Source organism: Rhipicephalus sanguineus, chromosome 2, assembly GCF_013339695.2.
Source record: "Rhipicephalus sanguineus isolate Rsan-2018 chromosome 2, BIME_Rsan_1.4, whole genome shotgun sequence".
Taxonomy (NCBI): Eukaryota; Metazoa; Arthropoda; class Arachnida; order Ixodida; family Ixodidae; genus Rhipicephalus; species Rhipicephalus sanguineus.
Genome location: NC_051177.1, coordinates 136,712,920 through 136,725,944, shown reverse-complemented (window position 1 = coordinate 136,725,944; position 13,025 = coordinate 136,712,920). Strand labels below are relative to the sequence as shown.

The window sequence follows — 13,025 nt, the reverse complement described above, 5'->3', positions numbered from 1 at the left end:
CAATAATCTGGTGTCGAAATAATTGGCGGATTTGTAGGATTTCACGTCCCGAAGGAACTTAGGCTATAAAAAACGTCATAAAGGATGACCACGGATAATTTTAGAAGCCTGGTTTCCTTTAAGGGCACTGAAATCGCACAGTACCCGAGCCTCTGGCATTTCGGCTCGATCGCACTGTTAGTGTCAATATAGGGGAAGATTACACTGTTTAATCTTACATGAGCTAAAAGGTGCAAAATCTTTGAGCAGGCTCCAGGGGCTGTCCTGAAGAAAGAATCTATTTAGTTATTGTAGATGTATTAGCAGATCTTGCGATATCAGTCAGTGCGCGATGAAGCCTTGAAGATGAAAATAGCCTAGCAAGCAGCAGGCTATACAATAACTGCCTTGCGCGTTTACGCATGATTTTGTTAGATAATCAATTCTCGCCGTTACTGTAGGCGGACGTGCCATACTACTCAGGCTCGAGCAGCATAATGACGTGTGAGCTAATCAACAGCTTGGCAGAGCTTAATAAGGCGAGAATAAGAGCCCACAGTGACACTTTCGATGCGCCTTCAGTGTATGCTATTACGAATATGTTTGATTGCTGAGTGTATGCTTGATTACGAATATTTCAAAATGAAGCTGCAGTTTTGCACCATGCTGCCATATATGTGTGCACTGGGCATATTTTCTTCTATTTTGCTTTCCGGTGAGTACTATATTCATCATCATCATCATCAGCCTGTCTACGCCCAATGCAGGGCAAAGGCCTCTCCTATGTTCCGCCAATCAACCCGGTCCTGTGCTTTCTGCTGCCACGTTAAACCTTCAAACTTCTTAATCTCATCTACCCACCTAATTTTCTGCCTCCCCCTCACGCGTTTGCCATCTCTTGGAATCCACTCAGTTACCCTTACTGACCACTGGCTATCCTGCCTACGTGCTACGTGCCCGGCCCATATCCATTTCTTCTTGTTGATTTCAACCATGATATCCTTGACCCCCGTTTGTTCCCTGACGCACTCTGCTCTCTTCCTGTCTCGTAAGGATACACCTATCATATTCCTTTCCATTGCTCGCTGCGTCGTCCTCAATTTAAGTTGAACCCTCTTTGTAAGTCTCCAGGTTCCTGCTCCGTAGGTAAGTACCGGTAAGATGCAGCTGTTATATACCTTCCTCTTGAGGGATAGTAGTAGACTACCATTCATGATTTGATAATGCTTGCCGAATGAACCCCATCCTATCCTTATTCTTCTACTTTATTTCACTCTCATGGTTCGGCTCCGCGGTTACTCCCTGTCCTAAGCAGACGTATTCCTTTACAACTTCCAGTGTCTCGCCCCCTATCGCAAAGCGCTGTTCCCTGCCAAGATTGTTCCACATTGCATTAGTTTTATGCATATTAATTTTCAGACCTACCCTTCTACTTTCCGTATCCAGTTCAGTAATCATGAGCTGTAATTCGTCTTCCGCATTATTCATCAATGCAATGTCATCAGCGAATCGCAGGTTCCTGAGGTAGCCTCCATTAACTCTTGTCCCTAATTCTTCCCAATCTAGGACCCTGAAAACCTCCTGTAAACACGCGTTGAATAGCATTGGAGAGATCGTGTCTCTCTGCCTTACGCCCTTCTTTATTGGGATTTTGTCGCTTTCTTTATGGAAGACTAGAGGGGCTGTGGATCCGCTGTAGATTTCTTTTATTATGTTTGTATAGGCTTCGTCGATGCCCTGATTCCGCATTTCTTTAATTATTGCTGCATCAATGAAGAGCAAATGCTGCCTTTTGTTGACGTGCGCGCATTTTTTTTCTAAAAATATCGCCCTTGATATTCGAGAAAAAAAAACACGTTCCTTAGCACGAACATCAATTTGCACAAAACCAAGTCTGTTCTGGAATATTGTCGAAACTTTTTAACCTAGCAATTGGTGCACCTAGGCGTAGTTTTTTCACGACCGGAAATTCCGTTCAATACGCTGCAAAATTCGATGAAAATGTTTAATGAGAATACTGAGAGTGCAAACACAATTATGGTGATCATTCCTCTTGGAGAAAAAGAGTGCAAGAAAAATCTATGTCTGAATTCTTATCTGCACATCATAACCTCGGCGTGAATATGAGGTGCGCTGCATGAGGTGCGTGCCTCAAGGGCAGCGCACGTCATATCCACGCAGAGGTTATGATACATTGCATTTGAGGCACACTGGAATAATTTTGATTAGCCAGCATAATTTCATGCTGACCTCAATTTCAACACACGTGCATGGGCATTTTTGTATGTTACCACAATGATATGCGGATGTAGAGGCGTAGAGTCCAGCCCACGCCCTCATTTATGGCTGCACAGTGCCATGGGCAAGAACCCACCGCGGCGGTTGATATTATTACGCAGTTTAGGCGACTGTTAACTTGGAACGAAAAAGAAAATTGAACTTAAGTTCTTCTTTTCGAGTGTATTTCGTCCTCAACATTTACAGCGCTCCTAAAGAGCGGGAAAATTGCTTCGACAGACTACTCAAAGACGCACTCAAGGAAACGAAGCAGCGGTTACTAATTGTGGATACAGCCTGGGAATACGAGAGTGCTAACTCGAAGGGTCGACGGTTGGCACTAACGATTGTAGTGCAAGGATAAACTGTCCTGACAGACAAAGCCCAGCCAACGAGAACAGGCAACAGTGTCAGTCGATCCCCCTGCCCGGACCTCATGCCGATAAATGATAATAGGCATCAGGGATGGCACAATTGAGATCAGACATTCATTAGTGATTACAACATCACAGAAAGAGGGCTGACAAAAATGCGAACAAAATTGAAGGAACGTAAAATACGTTTAAGCCATCGGGGCAAGTTTCGAAAGCTGCATGAGCAACAAGGTGTTTATGGGTGCGGTGAAGGGAATGTGAAACAAAAAACTCTTCAAAAGTGCGTCAGTCAACTACTCAAAACTTCCTTGCGACAACACCAACACTTCAGCGCAACATCACGACAAACCGCCGGCACGTCATCACATCACGACGTTGACAGACACTTATTACACCTACAGAAGGCTCGCCACAGCCTACAGAAAAGATGCAAAACTCAGAAATGCAATAGATAACTCAAACAACGAAAGGCCACGTTAAAAGCTCAGCTGGAAACTTAGCCAATCGACCTCAGGCTAAACACCCGGAAAAGCCCATGCACAAAAACCCAGGGTTTTCTGCACGCTGCCAAAAACTAGGTAATGCTAAGAAGGCTCACCGATCTCGATGAAGCCAATTCAACGAGCAGCAAAACTTTTCAGAAGATCTGAAGACAAACAAATGGGGACGATTTGGACTTAAGAACAACTTAAAGCCTACATTCTGCACCGTTATCAAGAGAACATCCTTATCAAGCGAACATTGGGAGGATGCTGATATTACCGTGATCATGCAAATCAAGCAAGCATAAATCCTGAAATCATGTGAGGCCCACCTCACTGATATCATGCTTAGGAAAATTATTTGGAAACGTAACTTTGGCCATACCTTCTGCCATATCTAGAAGAGCAAGCTTTACTGCCGCCCACATTGTTCGTTTTACGACGGGTGCTATCCACTCAGGACGCACTGACCCAAATTAAGGGGAAGGCAATAGAACGGATAATCAGCCAATAAGCGAAAGCCATCCTCGCATTACACCTCAAATGCCCGTTTCATAACGTAGCTCACGATATAATACTCACCATTGTAGCATCAACCAACTGCATACGAGCTTCTCTCAAAGATCGCACACCAACATTAGGAACTGCATACGCACGGTCAGACCCCGTCCCCCTTGCTGGAAAAGGCACACCACAATAATTAGTACGCTCTCCTGCGCTATTTATTATAGCAGTGAACAGACAGCCACTACAAGATGCCATACTGGGAACCGGGCATGCCTATTGGCTGATATTTCGATCTCAGAGGCTCAGATGCTGATTCGCAGGACACGCTACCAGTGCAGTACATTATCACCCAACAATATGCACGAGTAGGCGGAAGTATGCACATAGCACAAGAGAGAGAGAGAAAGGCAAGGAGGTTAAGGTGGGGGTTCCACTGCAGTGTAGTTTCATTCTGAGCCGCCAGAAGACGCCACCAAGTCACGTTTGGAAAAAAGAGAGGAAAATGCGCTCTCCGGCCGTCGCGACAGCGAAGAGCCTCTCCCTGCTGCAACTAATCCACTCTTTTCAGGGGCGCCGCTGCTCCTTGGAAAAGTTTCAGATGTGCTTCACGCCCCCCCCCCCCTTCCCGCCCGCTCCCCCCCCCCCCAAAGAAAAAAAAAAGCACGGCCCAGAGAGCCTTCGTACTCCCATGCCACTGTCTAGAAAAGAGGTGCCTCTTTCTCCTGGTAGTATAACTATTTACGCGCCGCTGCCGCAAGGGCTGCTTTTTTTTTTTCTCCCTTTCAACGACTCCTCTTTCTATCTCTCCTTCTGTGATGACCCTCGCTCACTTGTCCCTGTCCCCAGCGGTGCGGTTCTTTTCACGGGAGGAACAATTGCGCTGCAAACCGCTCACGTAGGCTGCCTGGCCAGCTGCTCTCCGTGACATACAGTGCCGAAATGCGGGTTTGGGTGACAAACTCTATCGCGGAGGTCACATCACAAGCGAACCATGAGACATCACATCCTTCCGTGTACAGTGTACTTATGTAAATAATCCCCTCTGTCGCTGTCGTTTACTCCTACCTCATTTACTGATTGTCACTACTCAGTCATCTGCTTGAGCTAGACAGCGGTCATCATAATAAACTCTCATTTTTCTTTGTTCCATTTCTATGTACTTCCTCAAGTAAACAGCCACTTACGTCTACCACTCTATATGCCGTTACACACCCTGACACAATCGATCTATGTACTAAAGATTTTATTTCTCTCGAGAAAGAATTGACAGCAATATTTTGTAGAGAGAACGCTATAATTATGCAGTAATTATTCTCCAAATAATTGTGGTGACATGAGGGCTTCTATTCACAGTTTATGAATTATTTGCAAATGCTCAGGGAAGTTCTGTTCGCGTACACACACACACATATATATAGAAAAGTGAAAAAAAAAACACGTGTGCGAAGCAATTTTATTTACGTTTCACTGGAGGTCTAAGCTTCATCAGATAAAGCTCGGACACCGAGCGGAACGTAAATAAAATTGATTCGCACGCGTGTCTGACTTTTCTGAGAATCTTTTACCGAACCTAGAAACCCTGCGTCGTTTCTGAGTGTGTTACACACACACACACACACACACACACACACACACACACACACACACACACACACACACACATATATATATATATATATATATATATATATATATATATATATATAGATATATATATATATATAGATATATAGATATATATATATATATATATATATATGATATATATGAAGATCGGCCTCCGATCGAAACGTCGACAAACAAACAGTTTTTTAGAAGCGTATACCTTTTTCCTATATATATATATATATATATATATATATATATATATATATATATATTTGCGCAGTAGAATTGACAGCAATCTTTCTGCGCCAAAAGTATGCAGAAGACATCGTTCATCGTTGTCACTGCAATTGTGCTGGAACGTGAGACATGGTGGTCTGACAGGAAGAAAAAGAAAGAATAAAGACGAGACTGCCTCCAGGATAGCATTCAACTCTGTCCCGTTGTCAAACTCTGCCGTTTGTGATACCTGTAGAGGGTCGTGACGCTATTTCTGCGGCCCTTGTTGGGAACACGGCACAGTTTTACCCTGACCTGCAACACGGGGTGTAAGCAAACTGCCAGCTGCCTCAAGACGGAGAATCTGCTTGCCAAAACTTTCCTGTACTGAGTGGAAGCAAGATTTGGTTAAAGCGTTATGCAACATGCTTTACAATACCACGCTTTACCAGTTTGCTGTGAGAGGACGAGTACGGCAACAGAGGTTTCTTCCCCCGTGGCTCATATGCCCAACAGACGTGTTCAGCTGCATGTGTACCGTGTAAATTTTTTGCGCTGAGCAGTTTAATAATGGAATACCAACTAGCCCAATCCCACACTATACTTCAGCGCCTGACCTGTCTGCTCCCTTCCAATCCCTTCTAGAGTGTTTGTTTTTGCTTTGCGCTAATATGAATACCTTATAGCGAAAGAGGCACGCCCGGAGTTCGCACGACGGGAGGCCACCGTTACTCTCTTCGTGATTTACGGCCTGTGATTCGACCGGGACTCGCAATACCATCCCTGTCTGACGTATTACTGCAATGCGCCTTCCTAGCGAATTGCCATTGTTAACATGAACGCGATGCGCATCTGTCGCTTTCATGTAAACGTGTTTTATGCACAGCGATACCAACTATACTTTTTATAAACTTATCGTTTTCGAAAACGCTTCTCTTCTGTCTGGCTACTAGGCGCAAGTCCCAGTTCGGCTACGTTGGCTCGTCAGCCTTACGACTCACGCTACGAGTTTACGACCCGCTATCCTCAGACATCGCAAGTTCTCAGCACGGCAGACTTTTCAAAGACGTTGAGTTGTTAGCTCCTACGTTTCTCCTTCAGGCGAAAGCGGCGGCTGATTAAAGCACGAGCTGAGCAAAGAAAACAGAGAGGAGGTGTTCGATCGCGTGTCACGAGCACAACAGCATGCACTGCGCAGATATCGAGGAATAGCTGTTGATTTCAGCCGCCAGTGCAGCAACACAAGCCTACAGGCACGCGCCTAAGATTCCCGGCCGGAGGGCTATCAATCGGATGTCACTGTCTTCCGACGGCAAAGATGTGTTGCGTGGACGATGTCATACTTCGGGTTTCCAGCTCACCACATCAGCATTGGACGCAAATTCCCGCTACCGCAAGAATTGCTGCGTAGTCACCGATATGGTCTGCGCACAAGGATATACAGCAGCGAATGAACCGGGACCCCAAGCGTATCACGCATGTATGCCACCTGCCGTTTGTAAAACCTTGCCTGAGGAGGTTACTGAAGAAATAAAAAAACTTAGGAGGCCTACTATTTAGGGCCGAAACATACAAATCCAAGTGCCAGAAGAGATGTAGAGTAGACCATTCGGAAAATCCCAATGAATATGTGCCCGCACATGCCACAGGGTGACCGCAAATACGGCCGAAGCTTACCACTAAGGCTTTTTATATAAACTTTATTTGTGATTCGAGCAAACAGGTATACAACTTTAGGTGTGAAGTTTGCGATACTGGGCTGACAGAAACCGCGTTCCACACCCCAAAGTACAATCATTCAAAGCAAGAGCAATGAATCAGAGAAATACGCAAAGTGAGCTCGCAGTCCTAGGCTGTAACCGCAGGCTGTCTAGTGCACGGAAATATATACGCGGGTGTTCCTGGATTTCGTTGCCATGGAAATGCGCCTGTCGTAGGCGGAAATCGAACCCACGTCCTGAAGCGAAACAGTCCGATGCATAACTTGCCAAAGTATATGATAGACGGCGAATCGGAGCGAGCGTATCCTGCCAAGTTCCGCTTGTAGCCTAATCTAGCAAGTACAGAGCACAGCAAGCCCAGTTGAACGGGATGGGTTACTTTCGCGCTCACGCACTTTTGCCCGGGGAAAATGCTGCGACGCATAAAGGAAAGGAAGCCGGTACCAAAGAAATTCGAGTGGCCTACATTTTTTAGAAGCGGAGGTATACATCTTAATTGTGTTTTAATTGTTAATTTAGTTAGTTTAACTCTGCGGTGTTTAGTTTGTTAGCAGTGGCAGAAAGAACACGCAGCAAGTACAAAACAGTGTCGTGTCATTCCTATATATGTGTGCCTTATCTCGTATTTATGATGTTTATTGCTGTGGATTCATATGAACAAGCCCAGCAAACCACACCTCTGGAAAACGACATTTTTTCTTCAAAAAAGGAAAGAAAGGAAAGCTGAGGTGCTATTCAAAACATACTTCGCCCACGCAGATCTACCTCAGTTCCCTCGCATCGCACGCGCACTGCCCGTTTTTCTGCTTTCTTTTGTCTGCCGTTGCACACCCCTCGGTTTTAGTGGTCGCCCGAGTGGGGCCACAAACATACGCACGCACACGAGGGGGGCGTTCCGAGAGTACGGCTTTTTTTTTTTTTTCACTTGACGCCCCCCTCCAGCCACACCGGCACTTGCCCCCACCCAAGCTATGCCAGCTCTCTCTCTCCCCCCCTCCTCCAGCCGCGATGCAAGACGGCTTTGCACCCCCCAAGGCGCCCATGCTTCACACTTGCTTTCACGCTCTCCCGCGCAGCCGTCTGAAAGGCAGACAAAAAGAGAAGACTTGCAGATGCTGGGGCATGGTCTGAAGTTGACATTCTCCCCTGAAGTAAAATGTTTTCGAACGCCACAGTCGGGGAGACGGGGAGCTTTCCAATGCAGCGCTTTTCGTGTTGTCCGTCTAGGTGGCGCTAGAGGAAGATTTTCGTTGTAGTGATAGGAATAATGCAGATTTCTCAGTGTTCCTGCAGTATTTGTGTGTGATTAGTGTGTATAATTATATAAGGAGACCGTAACTATTATATTTTAAGCTATGCATGCGGAGATTTCAGCGCAGTTTGAAGATTACTCCACTTTTGTTGACGTTTTCAGCATGAAAATTAAGACAGTTTACGAGCTTCGTATCGCATTTCTGCTTGCTTTATTGAAAAACGCTAGGTCCAGGAAATAGATCGGGGACTATAGTTTCTCTACGTGCAAATTCGGCCATGGAACTTCAGTAGCTTTCCACGAAATGGGCCACGGTAGGTCCCTATATTGAGAATATCGCCCACTTTAGATGAATATAATTTAAAAGTAGCACGTGCACATCGATGACATTGGGTATTCAGACGGAAAATCTTATCCTCTACATACGCCCCGAAAATGAACTTTCTCTAGCGAATAGTTACTGGACAATCTGCTGCGGAAGTTACTAAATTTGGCTGTTTTCAAAAGCTCAGCAACAAAAAAGTAGAAGTCCAACATCAATTTGCTACGTTGAGAAATAGGTAAATATGTCTTGAATGTGCTGCGCAAAGAACAGTGCTGTAACTGTAGCAGATTTTTAAAAAAATGGTCACTGCTGAGGCACAGTCAGCCAAAACCGTGTAACTTGCGCTTATTCTTGGCTATCCATCCCCAAATACTAATGGTTGACTTGTTTTAATCAATATATTTGAAAAGTACAAAGATCAAGCTTTTCAATGATATAAAGTCAACTATGTAAAGCACGGAGAACAGCCGCCGCGTCGGTTGGAAAGTGACAAAAAACGACGTGTTCGTGCCGCCGGAGTGAGACCGCCGCCTTAACCAGAATTGTAGCATCCGGTTGCTACCCTACACCAAGGGGATTCCTCCTCAATGGCTCAATGGCTAGTAAGAATTCCTCAATTCCTCAAACTCCTCAAAAATTCCTCAATGGCTATAGCAAGAAAATTCCAATAACGCCTACCTTGGACCTGAGCTCACGATCGCTTCGAAAGTGAATCCAAGACATTTAAAGAAGTTACGGTTCCTGGGTCTACTCATCCAAGCCAACGCGAAGGCGACGTAGACCATGGCGCTCCCTGACAAAAAAATCCACGCATATCCACGAAGTTAATTTTGAAGAGTGGGGCGCAGCTCGGATTGTTTTGGTAAACTGGAATCACCCGTGACATTGTCCACTCTTTGTCACGCAAATACGTGACAACACGTGTGTAGAGAAAAAACATTTATTTGTCATAGTTAGCATGTCCTGTTGAGTTCTGGATTTCGTTTCCTTTTCATTATCACCGCTTTATGATCCGTGAAGTGCAGAGGAAATAGTTCTTCAATCAAATCTAACCTGAAATTGGCAAAGACAAGGTCTAAGCACGTCCCCCTTATGGTTGTTGGCTGTTTGCAGTCATGCGAAATGCATCGTAGAGCCTATCGAGACGTCATATACTGCACAAGCCAGTCGTTGTCGGTGATGTCAACGTAAAAGTCACCGACTAGCACGAAGGGGTTGTTCTTGTACTTTGTTTCGTAATCGCTGATTGCTAGATCGACGTACTTTTCTACGCTGCCTCGGGAGAGATTCGGAACCAGGTATACTGTCAAGATGACGGCTCGGTTGGATAGTTTCACTGCAGTGTGTTCTCCGTTGTGAGAGGGTGTGCACCGCAGTGCCATCTCGTACACTTTTACTTCAGCGCGCTGTCGCGTATTTTTCCACAGATGTTTTATTGTTTTATACAGTTTCGATTTTTGTTCGGTTTTCTGTGCATCCTCTCGTGTATTTTTTTTTTTCGATTTTTCGGTGGGCCCTCTCATGTACTTATTTTGTTCTCAGATATATTTAATTCAGTTTTGGTTTTGCTGACGCGGATGGCGCAGTGGCGGTCAAAGCTAGGTCTTCAGGGCTTAGCCCTCAAAAGCATATTAATGATGTATCCGCATGATCCACAGGGTAGCCAGCAACCGCCATTCCCAACAATAATCGGGCGTAATTTGCAGCACATGCGCCCTAATCATAAGCCGCATCATCTATCATGCCACTGACCACTGACTCATTCAAACACAAACCCTAACAGCTAACGTCATCATGATCTCCGTCACTATGTGCACAACAGTGAAATGGTCACAGGCATCCCTATCTACGCATGAGTATCCTGAATATTTGCAGCTGTGAATAGATGAGTTTATGAGAGAATTTATGGAAGCCCAGAGGGTAGAACAGGTTACAAAGGACTGTAGTGTACACCGACTGGAAGGCGCGTCCTCAACAATTAGCATACCCAACGTGAGCGTTCGTCAGAGTGGCATGCATACCTTGAAGAAGCATCCATAAAACCTTAAGGTGTGGAATGTGATAGGACACTGCGCTTATTTACGGTAACAGTGTTGATACTTTGATACGAAACGCCTCAGACTGCCCTAACCGCTTGGCAAAGTGACAGCGTGGCCAACTGAAGGACCAAAGCTGCGTTATCAGCAACAGTATGGCCTGAAATTACACGTAAGTCGAAGAATGGCATAGCCTGCGCTGTTAGCACTTCAACCCTCATCCTAACCTCTTGGGAAAGTGGCCGCGATGGGCCAACTGCAAGGACAAAGCGGCGTTTATCAGCAACAATATGCCCTGACACTTACATGTAAGTTGAAGAATTTGCCATAGCTTGCACTGTTAGCACTGTCCCTCAATCCTAACCTCTTGGCAAAAGTGGCAGCGATGGCCAACTGCAAGGACAAAGCTGCGTTATCAGCAACAATATGCCCTGACAATTACACGTAAAATGAAGAATGTGGCATAGCCTGCGCTGCTAGCACTCAACCCTCAATAAGATAACAAATACCATAACCGAATGCCAGCAAGCACGTAAAAGTGTATGCGCAAAACCGTATCTCCCTGGCTGCTGAAGAAATCCTTCACCGGAAAAAAGACGTCTTGTTAGTAGACCTTGTTTGGACGCCTGGGCATGCGTCTATCCCTGGAAATGAGCGCGTTCATGCGCACTCCTGAGGCATCACCCTCGAGGCAACTGCCACGGTGGTCTAATGGTTATGGTGCTCAACTGCTGGCCCGAAGTTTGCGGAATCAAATCTCCGCCGCGGTGGCCGCATTTCTGTGTCAATAGCCCGTGTCCTTATATTTAGGTGCGTGTTAACGATGCTCGGATACTCTAAATGTCCGAATGCCTCCACTACTGCGTCCTTAGTATTCATATTGTGGTTTCGGGCCGTAAAATCTATGCAGTTATTATTACTCACCGTCCAGGCGCCAGCGTAAAGCGAGGACAACCCAGTTAAGGGGGGAAACGATATCAGTCACATAAACAAACACATACTAAAGCACTGCAGACTATCCTGTAAAACATTCTCTCCGCCATACGTAAAGCATCATCCATGCCATTGTTCCCGTTTGGCGCCAGCTCCAAACTAACACGTTCCCAAACCTTGCACTTCGCCACACGTTTTACCCTTTCTCACTATCCTGACCGTTGTCCCTTCTGTGGAGGACACCCAAGCTTCTGCCATTCCACGTGGGAATGCGACAAAGCGCCCGGCCTACCTAGGACACTCAATCCTTTTCATTCCCTGTGGGAAGCCGCTCTTTCTAGCACAGCGGGACGACCAGCGGCGAGTGATTGACCGGGTCAGCCGAATAGCTGGAGCAAATTGAGCCGTGTAATGAGCGCTCCACCTAGTGGGACTTCACAAGAAAAACGCAGCAAAATTAGACTTTCCTGCAACCACTACTAGTACTACTACTAATACTACTACTACTACTACTCCTACTACCACTACTACTACTACTGACTATCACTTTTCTCGGTCAGTGCAGCCATTGCCGAATGACTCCCGTGATTAACTATTATATTTTGTAGTGCCTACATAACAACCACTCGGCAAGTAGTCACAATCGGGCACAGTTAGTGTGCGTGGCATCAGTAATGACAAATTATTTATTATAATCTAGCGCATTGAAGACATCCTTGATTCCTAATGTTAATAGCAGAAGCATCATGATTCTACAAAGTTGTTTCAAGCAAAAGGCTTTTACATTTTACGATGAGATGGAAATCACACAATCACCAAACAAGATGGCACACTGCACTCAACGCTTCCCTTTTGTTCACTACACTGCTATACGTTCTTCCATATCAGCCATGTGAGCAGCAGAACGAAACGAATCTCTCTATAGCAGGGGTCGGCAACCTTTTGAGGCGGAGGGCCAAGACTTATGAAGCCGACACGGCTGGGGCCGCAATGCAATATATGTGGGGTGTGTGGGGGGGTGGAGAGGCTTTGCAGATAAACAGAAAGACAAATGGGCAAATTGACAATAATAACGTAGAAAACACAAAAAGATATGTTTATTTTCAGCACGCATGTCGCAAGGTAGCAGTGCATAAACATAGTGTACAAGCAAAAAATGAGCTCTGAATGTGACTTCTGGAGCTGAACATCCTTAGCGAACTCGCAATATCTACATTTAGCCTGTTTCGCAAGCGAGCGACTGAGAGGCGGGGACCCGCGGTGATCGAGCGGCACCAGGACGCTCGGACGCGGATTCGTTTCACATCACTGCTCT

At 45.7% G+C, this 13,025-nt stretch overlaps 1 long non-coding RNA gene across 1 annotated transcript in view; it reads left to right on the top strand.

The window, feature by feature from the left end:
• The first annotated feature begins 592 nt into the window (after window positions 1-592).
• LOC119381300 (uncharacterized) overlaps window positions 593-13,025 on the top strand; it is a 43,471-nt gene continuing 31,038 nt past the window's right edge. Inside the window, exon 1 of the long non-coding RNA XR_005181368.1 lies at window positions 593-694. This is a non-coding gene — a long non-coding RNA (uncharacterized LOC119381300). The remainder of the gene's footprint in view (window positions 695-13,025) is intronic.